General features: G+C 38.6%; 1 long non-coding RNA gene across 1 annotated transcript; it reads left to right on the top strand.

The window, feature by feature from the left end:
- Positions 1 to 297: 297 nt before the first annotated feature.
- Positions 298 to 26,559, top strand: LOC113602229 (uncharacterized). The gene is made up of 4 exons (XR_003423610.2): positions 298 to 465; positions 17,259 to 17,370; positions 18,641 to 18,816; positions 25,843 to 26,559. It is a non-coding gene; the product is annotated as an uncharacterized LOC113602229 (long non-coding RNA).
- The last annotated feature ends 440 nt before the right edge of the window (positions 26,560 to 26,999 follow it).

The following is a 26,999-nucleotide window of genomic DNA, read 5'->3' as shown; positions in this document are numbered from 1 at the left end:
TTGTGCCACAGTCAAGGCCTTGTCATATGCAGTTGGACCTTAACCCTTGGCATAAGCAGCAGGCTAAGGTCACCCCCCAAATGATTATCCCGCTCTTGCGCCTTGTCTGCCAGCCAGGAAGCTTGCAGAGTGGCAGACACCCGCAAAGCCTCTTCTCTCAACTTTCGACGTCAGGCGGGGCTGGTGGCCAGCGAAGTGCCCACAGGAGAGGCCAGCCCGCTGCGCCCCCTGCGCTTCCCCTCCCGGCCCCAGCGCGCTCTGCGCACTTCCTCTAACCAGCGCCGCGCAGCCCGCGCCTTCGGGGCGCCCCAGCTCACGCGGGGCCCACAGGCGTCCGCGCTACAAGCCCTCCCTCCCCGCCCCGCGCATAGAGGCCTGACGGGCAACTTGGGGGTTCCCCTAAGATGCCTCCTGCCCTAGGCCCATTTGTTCCGTCTCCTGACTCAGCAACTGTTCCACCACCTGGTGAGTTCCAGGCGGAAGGTCGGAACCGCCCTGCCCGGAGGGCAAGGAGAGAAACAAGCAAGAGGCAGTCACGCAGGACTGGTAAGGTGGCCGGTCGAATAAGCAGGGGAACCTACCGAGGCTTGTCCGGGGCCGCCGCAAGGGGAGTGCGTCTCCAGCCCCGCCTGCAAGACTGTTGAGTTTATACAGGGTCGCTCACGGGATGCCAGTCACGTACACAGCGCGGACCATTTCCGTAGCACTGGACTCTCTCAAGGTTGCGCCCTTGAAGTGGTTCCGGCTACAGGGATAGTGAGCGGAACACAGGTTCGTTCCGAGGCCAGGAGAGGGAGGGAAAAGCCGCTCAGTTGCCCCTTCCCCCGGGGCCAGCTCGCAGGTCAACCAGAGGTCACGTTCCCCCGTTGACCTCTTCCAGCTACTAGACATTTGGTGCTGCCCTACCTGAAACTATGTGGCAATGTTGTTTTGATAAGATCAGAAAGATGATGACTTCTGTCGTGCCGCAATAAAAATTTGGCAAAACCGTTACCCATGATTCTTGGGGACAGACCCTTTCCATACTAAGACTATGGCTCTAGGAGACATGTTTGGAAAATGTCAGTGTTGGTGCGGTGCGCTGCGTATGCCGTGTAACAAGGGACTGAAAGGAGAGAATTCAAGCAAGAATTAACCGTGGTACGTTTCACAAGCAGAGAAGGAAAGAAAGTTCTGCCAAGGGGCGCCTGGGTGGGTCAGTCAGTTAAGCTTCCAACTCTTGATTTCTGCTCAGGTCAATGTCTCAGGGTTGAGTTCCAAGTCCTAAGAAGGGCTCCATACTGCCAATGTAGAGCCTGCTTGGAATTCTCTCTCTCTCTCTCTCTCTCTCTCTCTCTCTCTCTCTTCCTCTCTCTCCTTGCCCCTTACACTGTCTCTCTCAAAATAAATATACAAGAAAAGAGAAAAGAAAAGAAAATTCTGCTAAAGGAAACTCTCAGCCCGTTTGCTGACAGTGCAGAATTTGGGGGTAGGACAGAATTGGAAAAACCAACTGCTCTATTCCCCAAACAAATAAGATGACTCTACACAGCCTTTCTCCAGAAGCTTGGCTTAGGTATTCTCAAATGTGACTCAGTCAGTGACAAAAGCAGATTAAGGATTGCCTTCTCACCAATGCCTATTGTTTCAAATGGCCTCAAGGTCACAAACAGTAAATTGAGGGGAACACGGATGGTCAAGAGCAGCAACCAACAAACAAATGAGAGTCTATACATCAACAAGACAGGAAGAGAGCTTTGAGCATGGTGGTTCTCAAATGAAACTTACTGGGAGCACTTAACTAAAAGTCTGCCTATAAGAGACAAGTTGGCATTACAAGTATGCCTTCCTGGGGCGACAAAGCTTTCACAGCTTGCTCTCTTAGAGATCCAGCTAGGAAACCTGGGGACTGTTTTATGGGTCAGTACGTTAACCCCTAAAGCCTTTGCCCCTTGTGGCATCCTTCTTTATCAATGCAATTCCCTTAAAATCTTAGTCAGAAATAAAAAGGCAAATATGGGAACCATAGAAACAATGAGCTACAGAATTTCACCATTGCTATGGATCAGTGATGTCTACGTTTTTCCCCATCTTCCATTTTCCAAACAGAAAAAATTGTATTAGGCTATTTTGATCCTACTCTACCATTCTTTATTGGGTGTGGCATAGGAAGTAGAAAAGTGATATTTTTCTAGGTCATAGGGGATCCAGGAGCCACTTCTAAGCCTGTCGGAACATCAACATATCACTCAGAGATCCTGGACTTTGAGTTGGATGCAGTTTAGTGGATGAGACTTCAGTCTTTGTTACTCGGGGCAAGATGATGTGGTCTCTGTGGGAAGAAAGGTGCACAAGGCAGATTGGGTGGTCATAGCAGTAGATTTGGGTAAGTACTATTCTCCTATTTCTTTTTAACAGTAGAAACTTCCCTTGTGTTTTAGCTAGGCATGGGGTTGCTTGGCTACAGACTATATTTTCCAGCTTAATTTACATCCATTTCCTTTATTCCTATAAATTTAAAGTTTATTTATTGCACTTAAATATACATTAAGATACCATTCTCAAAGGGCCATCAAAGTAGACTGATTAATATATGAGGCTGTCTATTAGGAATGGTGGAATGAAGAGTTTAAAAATTAGTTTAAAAATTAGTTCAGCCTGAAGAACTCAGGCTGAAATAGTGTCAACAGGCAAAAAAAGACCATTATTTATCTGAAAATATTCAACAAGTTCTTTAGATAAGCCTTCATTTAATTTCTCTGTGAAGCAGTCACTTTAGGAATAATTGCATTGGCCTTGATAAATGTAAGAACTGGTCTTTCTGTGTAAACAATAGTCACTTAGAGATCTAAAAATATGTGACTTTCTCAGCATATCTAAACTTTTATTAGACTTGGCTTACTGTGCATGTGTGCATATATGTGTTTATTTATTTTAGGATTATATATGTGTATACACACACACACACACACACACACACATTAGGGTTGTAAATGTTTTTTTGAAAGGCAGCAAAATTTTAGCTTGAAAAGATAAGTTCATATATATAAAATAGTTGATACCTCAATTAAAATAAGCAGTTATTAGAAAAGAAGGAAAGGCTGTTTGAAATAGATTCATGAGAACTGGCCCAACAATTAATATCATATGCTTTGCTCATAATTTTCCTTTTTGGAAAACAATGAATAAACATAATGTCGTGTCACAATTAAGTACAGAAAATCATGAAAGTAACATTTATTGTTGCCACTAAAACAACATTAAGTACTTTGGAGGAAGAACAAAGAAGCTGAGGAGATCCCGACTGCACAGTTCAGATGGTAGTATTGTTCAAAACATCTCAAGTACAAAGACTGGGTGGTCTGAGGCTCATGCCTCTGCAATGCTGAAAGAGCTAACCAGTGTTATGTATTCAGTATGAGAGGAGATAGACCGTTTACTTAAAAAAAAAAAAAAGAAGAAGAACTTATATGGACTGTTTTAAAAATGTCTGACATAACAGTTAAGAATTTTAAAAATCATAAGGTTGCAGCTAAATAGAAAGAACAACACTTTTACAAAGACATAATTTTCACAAGGCAAATACATTTTTATCATCTTTTACGTATAATGTGTTCTAATACTCCATAAATCCAGATGGAATATGGAAGTGTTTGGTGATTCTGATTTTTCTAAAGCAATTGTTTCATGAACAAAGAAAATAACTCAGGATTACAAGGATGGTAAACTATTAAGGAGATCTGTGGCTGGAAAATCCATTTTATTAAATATCACATCAGATTTATTCCTTTACAGGACTTCTGGATAGAATATGAAGGACAGCATTTCTAAACTGATTGAGTATTAAATAATTCAAAACTCAAGAGTTGTGATCAAACGGATCTGTAGGCATATGTAAGTACCACTGAGGTGAAAGTGCCAACCACAGCAATTAGACTGAAAATTAATGTCTGGAGGTAATCAATGGAGGAACTGGCCACGGGTCTTCACATCTGCATCATCTTTGTTTATTGCCGTTGCTGGGTATCACAGAAAAACCAACTCATTTTTCAAAGGCAAAGAAGAGATGTTTCCCTCAATTTAGGCATTCCTAAATTAAATTGGAATCTATAGGAAGTGATTCTGTGCTCAGATCTTAAGCTGATTTTTATTAATGTTGCTGGCCAGTAATGAAGATAAATGGTAGGCATATTCCACTTAAGTCGGAAACTACAAATGCAAGGTTGGGACAGTTGGGAGTGATTAATTATATTCTCTCTGCAAGGGTTCATGGGGGACTGGGGTTACCTCTTCTTCTGATGGTGTCTCTTTCCCTGACACTAGCAGCACTGATATAGGAATTGGATATTTGACATTCTCTTCAGTATCCAAATGTGACTTAGAGGGATCATAATGAATGTTTCAAGGTGAGCCCATCTTGGACATTTTCCTTACATTCCTTACTGTGTATTATTCCCACTGGTAATTAAAATCCCAACAGTACCCGTTTTGGCAGTCATTAGTAGGATACAAGAACCTTCATTAACTTCTCATAAAGATAATTTTTCTGGATAACTGAGGGGTTAAATAGAAAAACCTGTTTTGTTTCAACCTAAGTGGCTAAAAAAAATCTTTGCAAAACGTATTAGTCTACTTTACAGCCTTGCTAAATAGGTATTGTAAAGATAATTTAATATTTCTTTTATGATTGATGACTTTACAGTGCCTTGGGGTCAGTATGAATTGTTGTTGAGGTAATAAGCTGTAGTATATTGAACTCTAAATCTGAACTGACCAGATATTGGTTTATTTCATTGTGCTTTGCTTCTTTCTTCCTTACACAGAGTACAGAAAAGAAATTCACCGGTGTTAGGATTCCAGTTAGAGCTTTTTATTATAAATGTGTGTCACATACTGTGTTTCTTAGGACAGGTGTGGCATGTAAAATATTGAAAGTTTTCAATGTTCCTGCCGTACATCCTGAAATGGATGCACCCACGAAGCTGTTACTGAATGTGGGACACTACTCCCTGCCCCACTCAGTTTATAGGTACCTCCGTGCTTTTGTATCCTCCCAAATTGCCATGATTCCAATCAGTGACGAAATAAGCACAATTGTAATTGAACTGTCAGTATTGCTAATGGTTCCATGGTCAAATTGGCAAGCATGACCGTTGTGCTCTGAATTCTGATCTTTTAATCTTTTAATAAGGAGATAATAATAATGATTTACTGTCAAATTATGCTATCAATATAAAATACCATCCTCTAGAACAGTGGTGTCCCAATCCAAATATGCATATCTATACAAGCTTTCTCACCTTCTTTGGGAAAGACTGTAGAAACATAGCACGTAAGACTGCTCCTAAAGCTTCTTCTTCAATGGTGTAGGAAGCAGCTGTTTCTGTTTTTGTTTTAGGATCTTTTCATTTTGTTCAGACAAAGGAACCACAACTCTAAAAAATTCTTGGGGAACAAATATAGAAACTACATAATGGAATAAGGACTCCTCAAGAATACTATTTATAAGTTTTAAAGGGTTAATTCTCTTTGCACCATTGAAAATAGAAGAATGGAAACACCCATGGGAAATAACAGAATGCTGCGTGGTATTGGTGATGAGAGATATGTGAAGGTTGTTCCAAATGCTTCCATAACTTTTCTAACCTCAAAACCCAAAGTCCTTAGGCTTTCATTTTTGCTAAAATTTCACAACAGCACAACACACTCAAGAGTTAGGGAACTTTTGAAAATATCTCTTTTGAAAGAACAAAGAGGGGTACCTGGGCGACTGGCTCAGTGGATTAAGAGTCCAACTCTTGACCTTGGCTCAGGTCATGATCTCACAATTCATGATATCAAGCCCCGCTTTGGGCTCTGCCCTAACATCGCAGTGCCTGTTTGGGATTCTCTTTCTCTCCCTCTCTCTCTGCCCTTCCCCTGTGTATTCTCTCTCTTTCTCTCTCTCTCTCTCTCTCTCTCTCTCTCTCTCAAAATAAATAAATAACTTAAAAAAAAAGAACAAGGAAATTCCTCCTTTGTTATATCAAGGAATAAGATGTGGGAAAGGAAGTAAGGGAATAAAGGATAAAAATCATTTATGGAGCACCTACTCTGTGAAGGACATTTTGATATGAACTTCCTGTATGTAACTGAATCCTCTTTTTAATCATGTGAATAATGTAATGTTAGCCCTTTATATATGTAGAAATTTATATACAAAGAAATTGAGATTTAATGGTATTAAGTAATCGGTTCAAGGTAATAATTTTTTAAATAGAAACAATAATTATCAAGAGTTACTATTTATGGAAAGCCTCCTATATGTCTTTGTGCTTTATATACATTATATAATTTCATTTCCACCAGAACCAAATGGGGTAAATATCCCTCACTTTTTACAGAAGCAGACTGAGGTTCAGAGAGTTCTAAGTAACTCCCAATATCAAAGTAAAAGACAACTGCAATTAAAATTCAGATTTGACTGAGCCTAAAGCCTTTTTCATTTCCACTATACCAAACTTAAGTGGGAGAGATCTACATACCCTGGTTCCTGTAAGTATTAAGTCTTACAGATCCAATTCAGGTTGGTGCTAAATGGGAAGTTTTGCCCATCAATAAAAAATGGGATTTTCAGAATATGTAATGCACAACTTTAGGGCATTAAAAGGGATATCAAAGGGTGCCTGGGTGGCTCAGTCAGTTAAGCATCTGACTTCTGTTCAGGTCATGATCTCACCGTCCGTGAGTTCAAGCCCTGCATTGGACTCTGTGCTGACCCCTCAGAGCCTGGAGCCTGCTTTGGATTCTGTGTCTCCCTCGCTTTCTGCCCCTCCCCCTCTTGTGCTCTCACTCGGTCTCTCTCCCTCTCTCAAAAGAATAAACATTAAAAAAAGTCTAAAGAGGGATATCAAGATGCATACAGCACAGTCTTTGCCTTGTAAGAATTTATGATCTGTAAAATACCCAGAAAAAAGACTAGCCTAGCAGGTTTATGAACTATACCAAATGGCTTCTAATAATAGCAAACATTTATTGAACACTTATTTGGTGCCAGACATTTGTTCTTAGATTTACCTGTATTAGCTAATTTATTCTATAAGCAAGATAGGTAGGTTGTATCATTATCCCACACCTCTCCTCCCCATTTTAGATAAGAGAAAACTGAGACACTTCTCTAGCACTTAAGCTATGGAGATATTCTGAGGTTCAAATGGTCAATTTCCCTTAGGGGCATTAGTGGAAGATTTGGGGAAGTGGGAGAGGAGGTAGGCAGAGCTTTCCAGAGGCTTCAGAACAGATAAAAAACACAACAATAAAAATTTTTATCAATTTCAATAGCTTTTTAAGCCCTTCAGTAATAGTGGGAATTTCCATAATGGAAAAATTCAGGTATCCTTATATACTAGTGGACAGTAACAAGAAAAAGAGAAGTTTAAATTTAAACTTCTAGTTTATCATTTAAAATCATTTAAAATCCTACATATCTATATGTAAAAAGCATAGGCCAAAGAATCAATTTTTTAAATATGAAATGTATTGTCAAATTAGTTTCTATACAACACTGAGTGCTCATCCCAACAGGTACCCTCCTCAATAGCCATCACCCACCCACCCTTCCCTCTCACCATCAGTTTGTACCCATCAACCTTCAGTTTGTTCTCAGTTTTTAAGAGTCTCTTATGTTTTGGCTCCCTCAAAAAATCCATTTTTATTTAAATTTTAAAGGAATTATGGAAAGAACCCTTAGTAAAAAGACTGAACTCTTGGTTAATAGGAGAAAAAAGAGATGGGAGGAAAAGAATATAGGTGACTTGAAATCATAATAAAATATCCAGGGGAAAATTTGGATAAGAAGCAGAAGTTTCATTGTTAGAACCTTCTTATTTTACTGAGGGTCTCTGGATAACAGAAACAATAATAGGTAAAACTCTTAAACTCACCCCAGCTCTAAGCAGAGTGTCTTTTTCTCCCAACCCTGTGCAGAAGATGGCATGGGGTGGAGCTGAGCATGAATCAGAATTACTCTGCTTTGCCTAATTTTACTGAGTTTCATTGGAGAGCTAAGTAGCACATATCATCTAATCTAAGAAACTGTCTATTGAATACATAACATTAGCCTAAATGCCACTAAGAAAGAAAAACTAAACTATCATAATCAAAGTATGCCAGATACTTCCTTATCATCAATTATAAGGCCATCCTGATTTCAAAAATGTTAGAATGTAAACAAATGAGCATATTCTAATCAATGAAATAGTATACAAGCCAATTTTCAACCAGATCTTAACCTCAGTCAGTCTGTAAATCTATTCTGGATTAATGAAAACCTCACTATACCTATGACCAGGCATAATTAAGGCTAGAAAAGTGTAATCAATAATCTACTTGAAAAGAATAATATAACTAGAAAGAAATAGCAAACGGTTGTAAAGAGCATGGATTTTGTAATTAAACATGCTTGGCTTTTAACTCTGGCCCCATGCTGTATATATAAGATGAAAAAAATAATCATTTAATCTTCAAATGTCTAATCTATAAGATGAGAGTAATAGTTGCTGGGTCATCAAGGTTCTTGTGAGGATTGAATAAATTCATTTACGTATAGTACTTACCACAATTTCTGGCACAGCGAATGATTCACTCAACAGACCCTCAGTAAAATAAGTGAGGATTTACAGGCTATTAAATCACGCCATCAGATGAGTTGTCAATATTAATATTAAAGGCACAAGGTTCTCTCTAATCCTATGAGTAAATTCATCGTCCCTTCCTTCCTCACTGATATCACCATATATTTCTCTAGTGATTGTGTGCCAAGGTATGGCACCAATGTAAATAAACATTGAACAAAACAATGAGTAACTTCCAAGCTGACTAATTTCTAGATAAACTGGTGAAATAAAAAATGCATTGATTATATCACAAATGCAAAAGTGAAGTATAAAATATTACAATTGATTTAATGAGTCCAAGATTTATGGATAATATTTGGTGTCACTATTGGTGGCCACAAATTTTAGTATATTAGTTTTTCTGAAGAATAATCTGTTGTAAGATGGGTTTTGTTTGCTTGTTTTGATTTGTTCACGTCTCTTACAGTTATAATGATCTTTAGACTCAGATTTTGTTTCTCCCTAAGGGTATAACAGATTAAACTTTCTTATAATGTGGCTGATTACATTTCCCTACATTAAATTCATTCCAATCTCTGTTGTACTGGACTGTAACTTAGAAATGCTCTAGTAGACTTGATTTTTTTTTCCTTTTTTTATCAGTAATAGGTGCTGTCATAATTACTTGTAGCCAATATGAATAAGAAAAGTTTCGGAAAATCAGACCAACAAAATTCTGGGATGTCAAAAAACATTTAACAGGCAAATTTCCCTCTCAAAGAAAATGCTTTTATGAAAACAAGGAGGGTAATTTCTTGGAGAAACCAGCTTTGAAAAACAAGACACTTGAAATTTTTTAAAAAGTGTCTTATTTTCAATTATATCATTGAAGCAAGGTTCACTTATTATATTTCATATCATTAAAATGAGTAGCTACCTGGAAACTTCAATATATGTTTAAGTTTTTAGTACTCTTTGGATAAATTCACATTGCCATGGTTAGAAATCATAAAAGTAATTTTGTTTATAGCAAGCCAAGTCAATGCTAGACCTAATGGCTATTTCTGGTAGCTGTCTAAAATAGATAATTAATTAAAACCAACTTAATCCAAGCCAAATGAAGTAGATTATGTGTATTGATATGAAGTACAGTTAAGTAAATATTCCATGTAGCCACATCCACAGCCTTTGTAGGAAGTGTGGTGAATCAAAATTAAAGCAACTACCATCAGGGGCACCTGGGTGGCTCAGTAGGTTAAGAATCTGACTCTTGATTTCAGCTCAGGGGGTGATCTCATGGTTCCTGAGATGGAGCCCTGCATCAGGCTCTGCACTGACAGTGGGAACCTGCTGGGGATCCCCTCTCTCTCTCTCTCTCTCTCTCTCTCTTTCCCCATCTGTCTGTATACCCCTGCCCCCACTACAAAATAAATAAGTAAACATTTTTAAAAATTATAATAAAGAACTACCATCAGATAAAAATCACCTAATGCTCTATTGCTTAGAATTTTTGTCATAATTATTAAACATTCAACATATATAAATAAAACTGTTATAAAATATAGATTAAACTCTGATTCTTGGATCCAATATGACATGTCGATCAAATTGGTGCTTTTGAAAGGATCAAAGAAACAATATAAAACCACAGAGAAATTATTTCAGTTCAAGCCTTGCTGGGCCAAAATAGAGTGTTTATGAGCCCCATGCCCCCAGGTACATAAAGAAATGAAGATCAACTATCAGGATCTCTTATTTATTTTTTTAGTGCATTTTTTTTTTAATTTGAGAGAAAGAGTGAGAGAGAAATCTTAAACAGACTCCACACTCAGTGCAGAGCCCAACATGGGGCTTCATCCCATGATCAAGAGTCAGATGCTCAACTGACTGAGCCACCCAAGCATCCCAACTATCAGGACCTCTTAATCAGGAGATAACCTAAAAATAAATAAATAAATAAATAAATAAATAAATAAATAAATAAATGTAACCTGAGTTTCTGAAAGATGATTCTCCAGGACTTTGCAGAAATCTGTACTTTATGTTTTTTATTTTTATTTTTTGAGGTTTTATTTATTTTTGAGAGACTAAGTGTGAATGGGGGAGGGGCAGAAAGACAGGGAGACAGACTCCAAAGCAGGCTCCAGGCTCTGAGCTGTCAGTACAAAGCCCGACATGGGGCTCAAACTCAAGAGCTGTGAGATCATGATCTGAGCCAAACTCGGCTGCTCAACCAACTGAGCCACCGAGGCACTCCGTTCTTTACTTTATTTTTTAAAAATGTCCCTATGATTGGGAATTATCCAGCAATGCGATTGCTTCTCTCCTCCCCCAGTTAGTAGCTATCACTGGGAGTACTGCTTAGAATGGCCCTCAAACTAGTCTTCCAACAGACTAGTTTAAATTATTCCAATAGAAAAATGCATATCTTATGCAACCATCATAGTCTCAAAGGATGGCAGACATGTGGTCTAAGATTATCCAATTGGGTATTTTCTTTGGTGGACATGAATGAGGAAACATGTAGCCCTAAATTGGTGCTAAGTAGCCTTTTCATTCATGCCAATTCATTGCAGAGGGCAGATCCAAAGTGTTAGAGAGATGCAAGACCTTTTCTAAATTCTCCTCTATCTTTGAACATTTTAGTCGCATGGTACAATAAAGCCCATTTAGTATTTAAGCCAATTTGTTATAACGTAAAGCATCCTAACTGAAGCAGAGGGATGGGCTTTTCTGTTCATCCAGTACCTGGCCAAAGTCAGTAAGCATGCTTTCTATTTTCCAAGATCAAAGGTAAGAATTACAGACCCAGAACATGCTGTACCCTGAGAACAGGACACCCTCTGATTTATCATCCCACTGAAAATTTGGACATATTGAGCTACCAATTTGTGTCCTTCCAGCTTCTGCTGCCTAAGCAATCTGCTTTAAGTTATCACATGAAGTTGTTACAATGAAGGAAATTTCCTTCCTATCCAAGCAGATCTCAATATATTCTCTTAAAACAGCCAGAATGTCGATTTGAAAGTCAGGTTCCCCACCACCTTCTCACACTGCTCTCCCGCACCAATGAAAACCTTTGTGCCAAAATGTGAGCATTCCAGAAAATAACTGAGAATGGATAGGTTAATTCTTTTGCAGCCAAACTCCTGAGAATAAATAGAACACCTGAGACTTGTACTTTCAGTTACTCTCTGCATTTTAAGGGGATCTAAGCTTAATCGTTTTCCAAGTAAGAAAGAATGTAGCGAGGGGCACCTGGATGACTCAGTCGGTTAAGTGTCTTGACTTCGGCTCAGGTTATGATCTCATGGTTTGAGTTCCAGCCCTGCATCCAGCTCTGTGCTGCCAGCTCGGAGCCTGGGGCCTACTTCAGATTCTGTGTCTCCCTCTCTGTCCCTCCCTGGTTCATGCTCTGTCTGTCTGTCTCTAAAATAAATAAATATTTAAAATTTTTTTTAAAAACTAGCCAGGAAGAGAAAAGAGAAGAAGCACATAGACGTCTCCCTCCCTTCAGCATCACCAAGATGGCTGATGCAGTCACCAACATTGGAATTCCAAACCAGTGAACATGAGCTTCCTTCTGTCCCTCCAACCACAGTCTCCAGGACAGACTGGGAAACTGTAAGAATCTTCTAATAGTCCCCAATAGAGCCACTGATCCCATAAACACAGCCAACAAGGAGAAGTGTGTGCCTTTATTTTCTTGAACAAAGTATACATGGATACATAAACAGCCTCTCCATCCCTTAGTTCTCCATGTATTTGAAAACCATCAAGAGAAAGGTATCCCTCTGTGCTAGTGCACAGAAATAGAATGTTAAATTGAAATTTTCCTGTGGTGCCAGAATTAGCAAATATGAAAATCTCAATTGAGGTGTCAGATGAAGATACACATTTCCAGTAAACATTTAAATAAATATTTAAAACTTTTAATATAAATCAAACTCAATCACAGAAAGGGCATAAAAGGAGAGAGTTGTTCAGGTGCCCTGAGTCCCATTTCTCCCCAGAAAGAGGTTGAGGGAGCATCAGCTATTCATTGGCTGTTATTAAAAGAGGCTTCAAAAAGATTACTGGTAAGGAAAAAAACCAAAATACAAGTTAAAAACAAAATCACTGGGAAATCTTGGTATATGTTCACTTTCATTGAGAGACACCATTGCCCCCCTGACTTTTGACTTCACACAAAAGCGTCTTTCACAATGTTAAAGGACAGTTTGCTGCTGCATTGAGCAAAGGGTACATATTTGCCTTGAGCAAAAAGTAGTTCATATGCACAGATGAGAGCTGAGGGTAGCTTATACTCAGTCCATCTAAGAGATGAGCAGTCCTTGACAGAGAGGAGCTGAACCAGATCCCTACCAACAGCACAAAGGGAAGTGGTGAGCCAGAGGAGGGAGGATTGTGTGTGAATTTCCAGCAACCCCTTGATCAAAACCCAGACCGATCAGAAATCAAAGTTAACACTCTAGCAGAGGAGGATCTTGGAAAGAAAGAAAATCCTGGCCGCGTCCTCCTCCACCAATAGCTTTCCAGTTGTAACAGGGCCTAGCTGAGGGAAGGGGGAAATTTTGACTTTGGGAGTTTTGAATTTTATGTGAGATATGACTTTCTAATTTCAGACTTTAGTAATTAAGAAGGACTCTTGGGTATTTTATAGTTCATAAGAAAAATTTTGCAGAATTCTCTACTGGTCTTAATCTTCCACCAGAAGTTCTATAAATAGTATGAATCTTGCTTACCTCCCCAAACATGTTGAGGCTGGAGCAGCAGAAGTAGAACTAATGTTTCTGGTACACGTATTGTGTCCTGCGTGCTCTGATAGATGCCCCTGCTTATGTTACCCTGTGCCGCTCTTGGGGCATCCCTAGACAGGGTAGACCTCTGGACTTTTTTTTTTTCTTTTTCCTAAGAGTGATTACAAAATTTATAGAAATAACCAAGTTTTCATTTGGAGGACTAGGGGCTTAAAAACTTTTCTCATTGAACATAGTTGAAAGGGAAGATGGACGTCCAGTATAAAGGTGTTTAATAATTTTTAAACATTATTGAGGATTTTAAAATATATTCATATAAGATCCTTGAGAAGGAGGAAAAGCTTTCTGATAAGAACATCTCAGCACTACCAAGAGATCAAGAAATAATGGAAGGAAAGCCCCTTGGGAGCAAAAGGTTGTCCTTTATCTGATGGGGTAAAAGCTGCCTATTTTGGAGCAGCGGCAATATTCTAATAGCTGGCGGTAGAATTCAGGTTTGGGCAAGACACGAAAGACAGTGAGACTTTAAACAGACCTTGTGGAAAGAGAAGATTTGTTGAATACATGAACAATATCCCATATATAATAACTAAGCTTTTGAAATTTGTTGTAATCAAACTGTTTCCTCATATTCATATAATTGGATTTAGATAACAATGAAACCTCACAAATATATAAAGTAGCACATGCTTGTTTACTACTATAAAAGTCTGGTATTGTTATCAATACACATTGTAAGACTATAGTCTTGTTACTTCCAAAGGGCTCAAAGAAAAGTAATTATTTCAAGGTATTTCTGTGAAATAGGTAAGAGAGCTCATTATTATGAAAATAAATAAGGATTTCAACAGATTTGAAATGATTTTCCCAACTTCACACAATGAATTGACTCATGGCAGCTAAAATTAACTGCCTCTTTCTTGATTTCTAGCTCAGTGCTTAAGAACATTAGTAAGCCTGTTTACCATTTTTTGGTACAATCTTTAAAATGTACAGTCTGTATTCATTTTCAGTAATTCAACAAGTATTTATTTGGTACTTACTCTATCCAAGCACTGTGTTAGAAGATGTCATGGAGATTTAAAGGTTATAAACTATCGAACACCTATAAATATTAAGGATGCTGGTAATTGTGAGAAATCTCATTAAGTGATTTAATTTTTTACTAGTACATTATTTCAATATTATGTTTTCTAAGGATGGAAGAAGGGAATATGGACCTATAAAAGATTTTGTTGATTCACTTTCAGGTTCTACTCAGCCAACATACACTCTATCTCAGTGATTATGAACAACAAAAATGTTTTATTTTGGATGCGAAACGTTTATTCTGCTTTCATCCAAATATTTAATTCTTTATTTATTTGACTATATTTTTTTAAGATAGAACTGAACTTTGCAAAAATTTTAGTTGCTTTGCATTGCTCTTGCTTTTTGTTATTTTTTATACATTAATTTATTTTTATGTCACTACAATTGACCAAGAAGTGGTTCTTTCTGTGTTTTCTTTTCTAATCACAAAATAGCATTACCAGAAATCAACCTAGAATGGATTCATGTAGTCACTGATGCCTCTTTCTCTGTGTTAGTTGAACCATGAACTTTTTTTTTAATTTTTTTTATTTATTTTTGAGACAGAGAGAGACAGAGCATGAACAGGGGAGGGTCAGAGAGAGAGGGAGACACAGAATCGGAAGCAAGCTCCAGGCTCCGAGCCATCAGCCCAGAGCCCGACGCGGGGCTCGAACCCACGGACCGCACCGACTGAGCCACCCAGGCGCCCCTGAACCATGAACTTTTTAATCAACATCCACTGTGTAGCATATGGGTAAAGATGTAAAGATACCTTTAGTTGTCCCTTTTTTACAAAATCATTAAAAAACCAAACTCACAGACTATGTCAGAAAGGCTTATTATGCTGTCTGTGCTGTTTGTACAAACCAACATGGTTTCTCCACACTTAACCTCCCCTATTTTCAGTGGCTGAAAGCCTGACCATTGCTTTTCTCTGAATCCCTTGGATTCCAGATTATATTTTGCCAATGAGAGGCATTCATGCAGGATTTGAAAGGTGCAAGAGAGAAAGCACAATTCATATAGTTGTTCCTACATCAAGATGGGTAGAAACATGGTCTTCAGCAGATTTGAGCTTCTGCAGTGACCTCCAGGTGTTTCCTAGTGAATCAGCTACTTTAGTATTACATTTGTATAATTACTAGTAATTTTTTGTCTCTTGAAACTCCCTGCCACTCTGTAAGGTAGTGGTGAATCTGAGAGTTAACAGAGCTCTCCCATGACCTTTGCTTTTCCAGGCATTCTAGCAATTAGGAAAGCTTCTAATGCCCTCTACTAAATCCTCTCCTGTCTGAAATGTTTCAAGTAGCTGCTCTTGTCCAGTAGGAGTCTCTGAGAAAATATTTGGTACTGAAGTGGTCCTAAAAAATAGACTTTGAAAATGAGAAGGATCTGGGATAGTTTGTGCCTAATTAAATTTGAACTTAACGTAACCTCAATGTCATGGTCCATGGCATTCAAAGACTTTTAAATAATCGTTAACTTATCACTATTGTTGTCTGAAATGAAGTGGCTATTAAAGGCAAGGATTTGGGATACAAAGAGGCTGTATAATAAAACAATGGGTTGTAAGTGATGACTATAGGGCCTATAGGGTAGCCTATCTGCTTCTGATGTATCACTTCTTTCTACAAAGAGAAATTGAAAAGCTCAGGATTTTCCTTTTTTATTTTTTTTATTTTTTTTTTAAATTTTTTTATATAGAGAGAACGTGAGCAGGGGAGAAGGGCAGGGGGAAAGAGAGAGAAAATCGTAAGGAGGCTCCACACTCAGCGTGGAGCCCAACACAGGGCTTGATCCCACAACCCTGGGATCATGACTGAGTCAAAATCAAGAGTCAGATGGTCAACCAACTGAGCCTCCCAGGTGCCTCAAAAAGCTCGGGGTTTTTAATTTTCAGTTCATAGCATAATCAGAAAACAAAAGAGGTTCCTAAATTTTCTCCTATTCTTATAGCCAAATATATGGCTGATATATTTGAAAACTGAACTCAAAGTCTGATGATGCATATTTCAGAATTACAAAGCACATTGAATTCACAGCTTTGCTTGGTATCTTATATGAAAGTTAGGGTACTTATTGAAAAAAAGCGGGGATTTGAGGTAGATTCTGACAGATTTGAGACTTCACATTCTACTGTGCCTTCTTAAAAGTGGAAGAAACCCTTTCTCCCCTGTCTGAAGAAAGCGTGAGGACTATACTTGAGAAAAATGACCTTGCTTGGGATTGCTGACTCTGCACAAGATATGTCTCATCAACTTGCACTGCTTCCAGACTCATAACTACACTCAGATCACAGAAGAATGGGTATGAAGTCTTACTTCAGAGAAGATAGCTTATCCATCAAAAACATTGGAAGATGTTGCTAATTTATATTGATGAAAACCTGGGGTGAAATGGTATGAATGGATCCTGAGGGTCCTAGAACAGGGAGACAGAAACAAAGTGTTGGAATAAGTCATATTTATCACCATGATTGCACTTTCCTGGAATTTGTGGATTAAATATGTTTGCTGTTTGAGTATGCAATTGTGGCTCACCAGATTACTTGGTCAATAGACTAAAATTTGAACTCCTAGTGGTCGAAGCTAGATAAGATTCAAATGCAAGAATTTCTAGGATATAATGTAGATGAAGGTATACAAAGAAAGACAGAATGTTAGTACTGATTTATCAAGTGTGACCTGCCATTCATCTCCTCATTGTGTTACCTGGGTGGGCTCCAAGGACATTCCTTTATCAAAGCACTAAGAAACACCCCATAATGCCACGCATGATTATAACAAGTAACTTAATTGAAACAGGCTTCCTAAGTTCAGTGGGGGATAATGAGATAACTGTCTCCTTACAGAGGCCAAGTGGCTGTTCTTAAGCTTGAAGACCAGAGACAAGTGGACATGATTCCCCAAATGGGCAGCAGGTTAAAATCAGAATGAGTTCAGCCACAAGAAACATTGGTGGAGGTGAGTAGACCATAGTGTCCACTGGACTGAAACAGAACTGCTTCTTACTACTTACTTGATTTTTATAATTTAAACATTTTAGGTATCATTTTCAGATTTGGGGAGCAATAGAGCTATGGCCTCTCGCCCAGTTTTCATACTCAGAGGCCTTGGGATGAAGAGTATACCAGGTTCTTTTGAAGAAGTACCCTGTGTATGTATAAAATAATAAACTTGAGCCTTCCTAGAGATTCCTCAAAGGGACCTATAGTTACCAACCAGAGTGATTTTACATTATATAAAATGAGGTAATAGCTTCACTTTTTTTTAATGTTTATTTTTGTGACAGAGAGAGAGAAAGAGAAAGAGCACAAGTGCGGGAAGGGCAGGAAGCAAGGGGGAGACACAAAATCTGAAGCAAGCTCCAGGCTACAAGCTGTCAGCAAAGAGCCCGATAAGGGGCTCAAACCCATGAACTGTGAGATCATCCTAGCAGAGGTCGGATGCTTAACCAACTGAGCCACCCAGGTGTACCTCCTTACTTTTTGAATGCATAGTAGGCAAAAATAAAGTCTGCCAATGCCAGAATACCCACATTGGTTCTTTGACTTGTGGGATATTGGGAAGGGATGATTATTAGTCCCTGACACTATCTTCTGTCTTCCAAATTGTAAAGTAAATTGAAGGAGGGCACAGACTCATGCCACCAAAACAGTACCAGAGTTAGGCAGACATAGGATTCCTATCATATCTACATTTAACTGAATTGATGGCCACAGAGAAGGACAGTAGATTATTATAAACATATTCAGGAAGTTACTCCAATTGCAGCTGTTTCTCCAAACGTGATCTCTTTTTTGGCATAAATGAACACCTCCTGAGATCTGCTGTTTAGCTATTGATCAGGCAAATGCTTTTTCAATATGTTATTAAAGAAAAAAACACAGCAAAGAGATTTGGTTTCTCTTAGTAGGGCAGCAGTATATACTGTCTGCCTTTCTGTCATAATCAAATCCCCAGGACCTGATCATTTACCTATCACATAGGGTGTTTTGTTGATCCACTACATTGATAGTGGTGGCTTGCATTGTCCATGATAGAAAAATGGTCTGTGTAAACTTCTCTTAACTTGTCATGAATCCTGTCCAAAAGACTTGTCTCTTGTGTTTGAGCAAACAGTGTCCTGGGACTTTTGGTTATGAAAAGGCACTAAAATAAGAGAAAGTAAGCTACATGATTTGTTGTAACTTTTAAAAAATCAATTTTTCTTTTCTTCTTTTGGTATCTCCAGAGAGAAGAGCTTTAGAAAAGTTCTGGGACTTGAGGAAAAGAGATGACAGAGAAAGACCTCCATAGAGAATGAGAGCATCAGTCAACCACAAAGCACAAGGCACAGAGGCTGTCCTCAGAACAATGGAGTCCATGAAGGGAATCCCTGTGGCTTCGAAAGGGTGATATCTGACACTGGTATGCAAGAGTTAGGTGTTACCGCTCCCTGCTAGCACCATCATCCATTAACTTCCTACATTTGAGAAAATCTCCATACTTTGTAAAAATGTACAACAGTACACCAAAACATGGGTATTTTTAGTGCTGCACCCATCACCTGGCATGTAGTAGTTAAGAAAAAAGAAAAGGGATAAATGACTGGATTAGTGGAGCTTTGGGGAATGTCTACATGACATTTGGACTGTGCCTTGGATAAAGTATGAGGAGGGAAGGCTGTTAGATATGTAGATAAAACAACTATAGGTTAAAAAAAACAGAGAGCAAAAAAGATTCAGAGTTCAGAGTAGGCAGTGTATCCAGCACCATGTAATTAGGGATACGTACCCTGTGCCATTTGAGGAATCCTTAGAAATACTGGGGAAGGAACGACACTGAATTTCCATTGGTGGGTTGGGATGGAAGCTTGTGTAACTGTATGAGAGTATCAAAGGAAAGGTTGGCTTCCAGAGGCTGAAAGACTTGGGGATGTTAGGCAACATGTAATAGATTCATTTCAGCTAAGCCTCATAAATGTGCACTCAGCTTCGCAAGAAGTTATAAATTACTGACCTAGCTCTTGTCTGCAAAGGGAAAATGCAAAACGGAAGGTGCACAGTCCGATTTGAGGTCAAACCAGTGTGCAACTGAACAGAGAAGCCCTACCAGCTGCCTATGTATAAATGCCATCTGACAGGCTTTTACATTTTATGTTGGACCCTTGAAAGAAGAGGATCCCACTCCACTGGAGACTGAACATTGTTATTTGCCATGGGTGCACAAGGACCCGGAGCAAGTCATGAATGGGGCACTAAGTCTGTTCGTGCAGGGGCCCAGATGGAGAACTATGTCTGTGGGAGCAGTGTTCCCAGGCACACAGATGTTCTGCCTTCTCGTAGCTCTCAGAAGGGCTGTCCACTCAGACATAGCCCCTATTTTCTCTGTTCTCCGAGGAGGCCCAGGGGATGAGTAGCAGAATGGTGGTACCAGGGCTATGGAAACATCCTACTCCCATGTCAGTTAAAAAGCAAAATGTTGTATGACAAAGCTTCACTGTAACAAAGGACCAAAACATCTTTTCTGGATGTTTCCTCTCCAAGAGTTCTAAGTTTGTTTTTATATCTCGGTACACAGTTTGTGCTAAGCACTAGCAGACTGGGCTCAAATTTTCACGGTAACAAAACTAAGGTGTACAAATAGTAAATTACTTTATTTCTCCATAACTGAACTGAATTTGGCCCCCGAGCCAAATTTCTGCTGATAGTGGTGAATTTTATGTGGAAATCAAGGCTCACTCTCTCAAATCAGTGGTTACTTAGTACTTTCAGTTATAAATTCATGCTCTTTTTGCTAACTTCTCAGACTATCACAATGTGTCCCCTTCTCTTTCACATCTCTCTCCAAGGGCCATCTATATTCTGAGTGTGTGTGTGGCGGGGGAGGAGGGTATACCATCTTAAGTTTGGAAGAAAGACATTTAATCTAGAATAGTGCTTTTCAAAGTGAGGTCCTCAACCCACAATATCTGTGCCACCCAGGAACTTGTTAGAAATGTCAATACTTGGACCCCATTCCACATAGACCTACTGAATCAGAAACTCTGGATGAGCGGTCCAGGAATCTGGGTTCCAACAGGGAGTCCAGCTGCTTCTGATGTTCCCTCACCATTGAAAGCTTTGGTCCATAGTGATCAGCATCCACCCACCTTGATTTCTGATGAGAGGTATGATCATGGCTGGCCTTTGGTTTTGTGGCACCCCGCTCATTGCATGCATGACTGAAAATGCCCTTCTCTGCTCATGGGCCAAATATGTGCTCATTCTGCTTCCTCCTTAGCTTGACCGGGTGCCAGACTTGCCCGTCTCAGAGCTTGCAACACTCTTACATGCTGTTCTGTAGCCATTTCTACTTTCCAACTTGTGTTCCATGCTCCATATAGAGTTTATCTCAAGAGTTGAGGTCTCCCTACTGTATCTGGAATCTGTGAGATGCATCTCTTTCCTGGATTCCCCCAAACATCAGTGGAGTTTTGATCATCTGTACTCATCAGGGATTGACCTGAGGAGAGGGCAGGATGGAAGCCCTGATTCTCAACCTCCTGAGCCTTAATTTATTCTGCTATTCATTTCTTTACCTTTCCTCTCCTCCTCCAAGGTCAGGAAGTTGTCTTTTAGTTTGTTTTGTTTTTTTGCGTGTGCTTCCGGTGGAAAGGAAAAAAAAAATCCTGGCTAGACACATAGACTTCTAAACCTACCCTTTTTGATAAGACCCATGCTGTTTATACAAATCTCTTTTTTCTCTCTCTAATAATGTCCACTTTTATTATTGAAAAACTTAACCTGCAATTCTACTGGCCCATAAAAAGTTTCAAAACCTTAGCATTGACTGGTTTTTTGCATCTTTGTTGCAATAATCCTCATTTTCTTTTAGACAATGATACCCCTAACTGAATAGAGGGAGATGAAGTATAAGGATGTGTAGAAAAGCAAACCCATTAAATAAAATTTTAAGATATTATCATACCACACCTGAATTAGAAACACTGAAAGTTTCGTAAGTATACTACCTGATTCTAGTCACTTCACACTGAAATCCTTCTATTAACTAATTCTCCTAAAACACTCCTTTTAACATATCGTTTTCCTCCTTGGGTTCTTTCAATAGGTACCTTTTAGCAGAAGTTATAGACAAATATTGATGCTAGAATTCATTTTCCATGCACATGTACAATATTTGAAAATGAATGAATGAATTCCAAACCATGACTGACCTGGTCTTTACTCTTGTACTAAACAGTATTTCTAACATATCACTTCCACAATACTAAGCCTAATTTACATCATGAAGAGATTTCATATGAAAAATGTAGTCCTCCTTAGTGGGCTCAGCCTAACTCCTGACTCCAGGACCTAGCATCAATCTTCAACTTTGGTAAGGAAAATTTAAGCAACGTCAGACCAAAACTCCAGACTCAGAATCAAGTCACTCCAATGGCCCATCAGGCCCTGTTACAATAAGGTTTCTGCTTTATTCTCAAGAATCAGTCTTTATCATAATTCCCAGTCATTATATGTTTGGCTTTCTTTCTATTGAAATTCAGCAATGGCAGTAACATTAAGTATTCAATGATACTGTTATAATTCATTGGGGTTTTTCCTTTTTTTTAAATGTTCATTCACTTTTGAGAGACAGAGCGTAAGCAAGGGATGGGCAGAGAGAGAGGGGGACAGAGGATGTGAAACAGGCTCTGCCCTGACAGCAGCAAGCCCCAATGCGGGGCTCGAACTCATGAACCAAACCGCAAGATCATCACCCAAGCTGAAGTCAGACATTCAACCGACTGAACCACACAGGTGCCCCTGGGATTGTTCATTTTATTGGTGCTATTAAAGTATTTCCAATGACATTTGCAAAATCAGGTTTTCCTCCCTTCACTATAGCACTGGTGCTCTGATGTGACCCAAAATGTATTTCATTTGCTAGGATTTCACAGGGCTAGAAGACTGAGCCCTCTTTAGTAATTTATTCCAACACTATGGATTCAATAAAATGGTTGTATCTAAATTTAGAATAATCATAATTTATATACTTGTATAGTGTAATATTTGGCTTAAAGGGTTTTTTTTTCATTAAATGTAATACATAAAGGTTACAATGCAGTTTCTACATTACATTTCTAGTCTTCTGTATTTCATGTTTCGCTGCTATATGAGATTCAAGGGGAGCTATCATAGCTCTTTAAAAATTCCTCATAACAGACAGAGTCAAACTTTCTACAATTCCGGCTGTTCTGTTTGATGACAAAATCATTCCCAACTGTTGTCCCAAGTATTATAGAGTGTTTCATTGTAATGATGTGTCCTCTTCTGTTCTATATCACCACTTCTCAATGCACTTCTGTAGGGGGATTGTGGCAATACAGTAGTGCTTCGTGATTACTTTGTGGTTCTCTGTGACTCCTTTGAAACCCTCTTTTTCTCACTCACTCTCCCTCCTGGCAGCCTTTCAGGTTGGAGAAAGATCCACTTGTTCAAAATTACCCATATAGCCATGCGTTGAATTAGTTATAGAGAAAGGATCTCTGTTAAAATCGAATGACTCCATGATAGCCACATTCTGGTCTCCCGGAGAGCTGCATGAAAAACTAAAGACATAGATTAGCTAACATTCTCTTATAAATATAACGTATGAAATGCACATTCAAATGTGTGTACCTAATATACTTCTACTATGATCGTGCTAATTCTTACAAAGTTGTTTTAAAAACCTGAAATATATTATGGTATCTAAAATAATTATAAATAACTCAGATTTTATGTCACAGAGTACCATTTTGAAAATACATATATTTTAGAATATTTGTATTCAGCGCATTTTGAAAAGAATCAAGGCCATTTTTAAAAAGTATGTAAAATAGTATACCTATAGAGAAGCTAATGTGAGTCCATTTTTAACCTACAATGATTTTTACAGCCAAATAATAGGGCTTTGAATAAAAGAACTACTATAATTAATTCGGTTGTCAATGAAAGCAATTTTTCCAGGGCATCTATTCATACTTTGAAATATTTATAAATACTCTAGACTTTTGTCATTACTATGGCTCTTTAGAAAATAATACCTATTTGCACCTGAATCTTTCTTTAATCCTTCATTAAGGAAACTATTAAAATTATTTATCAGATGTATTATAAGAAAATAGCATCATGTAACTAATATTGTGACAAGAACTTTTGGAGACGTTGGTGCTTTTTATTTGCAAAATCAAAACCACAGTTACAACTGTTCTTATGTCAACAAAATCTATTTCATTGTCTGTCTTAAACTGTTATCTGAACTGAGAGCAGCTTTCTGACCAAAAAGGTCTTTACGTTAATTTAGTATTTCGGCTCTGACAAAAATTTACTAAAGCTAAAGAATTTACTTAAATTTAAAAGGCGCCATCAACACATTCAGTAGATTCACCAGGTATAGGAAAAAAATTTTAATGATGAAAATTATAAATTATACTCTTACACACAGGTCTATTTACCAAATCATAGATTAAGAAGTTGATTTTTTAAAGCTTCTTTATAACATAGACAAATATATCTTCCCTTACTTATTTTTTTACGTAATTAGCTTTAAAAAAAAGTCAACATGAAATATTCATAGCAGTAAAACTGAAATATGAAAGCACTAGAGTATACTTTAAAGAGATTATGGTATTTTGTATTAAAATGTTTCTAGTCTTTAAGTCTTCAATGAAACGGAAAAGACACTAAGCCTTGCTGAGATAAAGTCTTCTTCATACCCTGCTGTTGAAAAAGAGCTCCACTTTCTTCACCCCATGCTGCTTGGGATGTAATTGCTTGGGAAGGAGAGACTAAAGAGGGAGAGTGTGCAGAGGGGATAGTAAGGGTTCATGCTCCTGGTGCTTGCTTGCACTTTCTGAAAAACCAACAACACCGGCCCGGCCATACCGCACATACCTGGTGAAGGTGGCCTGGGTCGCACCCAAGAGCAGCTGAAGCCAGGTTATAGGAGAGCATCCAAAGAAGGAATAGAAGAGGATGCTAATGTGGCAATTACATGAGCTTCTAACTGGGAAATTAGCAAGCAATTCAGTCTTCAAAAATAAATCTATGTGAACCAACTAAAAGAGCAGTTTTGTTAAGTGAATGTAAGAACATTTCCTTTCGCTCCAAATGTTTGGCATCATGTGAAAAAAGCTGTTGATCAAAGGTCTAGTTTTATTTTTAGAACAGAAAAGAGAATGTAGTTTGGGTACAGTGTGTCTGAAAGAGACAAAAGAGCCTGGCTAAAAGATTTGACCCCAAACTTTTTCCTTTCTTATAATGCGTATGTACAGCATGCGAAACAATGGTGGAAATAATTAAGCTGGTGATAATTTTTCCATCTTTATACTCTTAAAAGGCACATCAAATTTTTTGATCATGCTGGAGTTAAAAAAATTATTATTTTCTAGCTAAATTTAAGGGTCATCAATCCCCATTTAATCTATAAAGGACACTCTTATTATCACGAGGCCTTCTTTACTGCAAAGAGATGTTATGAAAAAAGACTGCATGGGGAGATGAATTTTATTCCCTATAGACCCCTAACAGTTTTGCTATACTGATGTCTACCACTTTATGAAGTGTATGTCCTCCGGGCAACTTAGCTATGCAGCTGAATTTCCCAGATGCCAGACTGCAGGCTAGCACTCTTTGCAGCAAATTTTTACTAATTCACAGAATGTTTATTTCTGGGAAGGGATTCAATTTTCATCACCTGATGCAAACTTGTGGCTCTCTGCTCATGGCCCGAGAAATCCTGGTGGTCAAGCAATAAGATCCAGAGTTCAGCCACTCAGGCTCAGGTCCCTGCTCCTACTGGGTACCACTCCCTCCTTACTCCTCCACCTCCTCCTCCTACTCCTGTCTCTCCTAGGATTTTCAGGTGCCTCATTGAACATGAGTGGTGTAGTATCTGTGCTTTAAGTTTATCCAACCTTGATTACAGGCTTATTCTGAGCTAGACACTGCCCAAGACAGGAAAGTCTCAAGGTAAGTAAGAAACTAGCCCTTGCCCTGAAGAGTTTACGGTAAACTGGAGCTCATCCAACACTAACAGACAAGGGAGAACTATCCACAGGGAAGGACCGCATAGCACTAGCCACCAAGGTTTCAATCATAAATTCCTGGAGGGGGTGTCCTTGAGCTAGTCTTGAAAGATGAGGACAAATTGGTCCCTTGATGAAAAGTGGAAAGGGCTTTCAGGCCCAGATTATAGTGTAAATGAAGATCTCAAAGGTTACAGTACTGTTATGTGTCCCCCCAAATTCATATGTTGAATCATTAATTCTCAACATGACCGTATTTGGACATAAGACTTACAGAAATAATTAAGGTTAAATGAAGTTATAAGGGTAGGGTCCTAATCCAACAGGATTGTTGGCCTTATAAAATGAAGATTGGCCTCTCTCTCTCTCTCTCTTTCTCTCTCCTCTGTCTTTCTCTCCCGAAGCACACACACTGAGGAAAGGACATGTGAGCACACAGCAAGAAGACCATTTGCAAGCCAGGAAGAGGGCTCTCACAAGATCCCAATCATGCTGGCGCTCTGATCTCTTCCAACCTCTCGAACTGTGAGAAAATAAATCTCTATTGTATCGCCACCCAGTCTATGGTGTTATGGTAGTGAAAACAGATGAAGACAGGTGCTCCCATGCATTTGGGCTACTTTAAAAAGGAAATTTATTAGACTGTGAAGCTTGAGGCCAGTAATGGGTGAGATGATACTGGAGATGTAAGGACATTAGAAAGAGGAGAAAAGAAGGGGAGAGGAAATAGAAAGACATCACTCCCCATAGAATCTTTGGATCAGGAGGAAAGGGATCATTTCTAGGGCTCCTGGCAGCACATTATGAATTTTGGCATCCATAGAAGGGAACCCTTAGCATCCCCCACTTCCTTATCATTCTGCATGGTGCATGCAGAAGGGTCAACTTCATTCCATTGAGCTGGTTTCCCAGACCCACTGGAATTCTGATTCACTTCCACCTTGGCTCCATAACACAAAGAAACTGGAGAATTTAGGAATACTTCTCTTGGCCTTCAACCCGTGACCATAGTGTTCCAACAGCTGTTGCAAAATGTGATGGCAGAGAATGAAGCTAATACTGAAAACTCAAAATAATTGGCATTATTAGGATAATAAAAATGCAGCAGCTTAAAATCTCTAATCTCCTAGTAAGAGGACTATGTATAAATATAACACTGGCAAAGTTTACATAGTGATATGAATTATAGGATGGAGAAAGAAATAGATAAAAGAAGCCCAATTAATAAACAAGGTCCTCTGTGTTACTATTTTGATTAATGAAAAATAGTTATGAGTATATCTTAATAATGATGAAATATCCACTAACAGAATTAAACACAGGAAGTCTGCTTTCTAAAGCACTGGAAAGATAAAAATAAACAAAATAGCCTATAGAACAGAAGCCAAATGGTAAAAAAACAAAAACTAGGCAACAAAATTATCTAAGACCAAACAAATTAATAAATATAGTTTAAACAGCTCTATTCAATGTTTCTCTGGAACAAGGGAGAGACATGCTTACTGCCATTTACAAAAGGATCAGTTTCACTAAACTCAGGGTTCCTCTCCTGTAAGATATC

This window comes from Acinonyx jubatus, chromosome D3, assembly GCF_027475565.1.
Source record: "Acinonyx jubatus isolate Ajub_Pintada_27869175 chromosome D3, VMU_Ajub_asm_v1.0, whole genome shotgun sequence".
Taxonomy (NCBI): domain Eukaryota; kingdom Metazoa; phylum Chordata; class Mammalia; order Carnivora; family Felidae; genus Acinonyx; species Acinonyx jubatus.
Note: the sequence above shows the minus strand (reverse complement) of the source record. Positions and strands in the feature narration are given on the sequence as shown.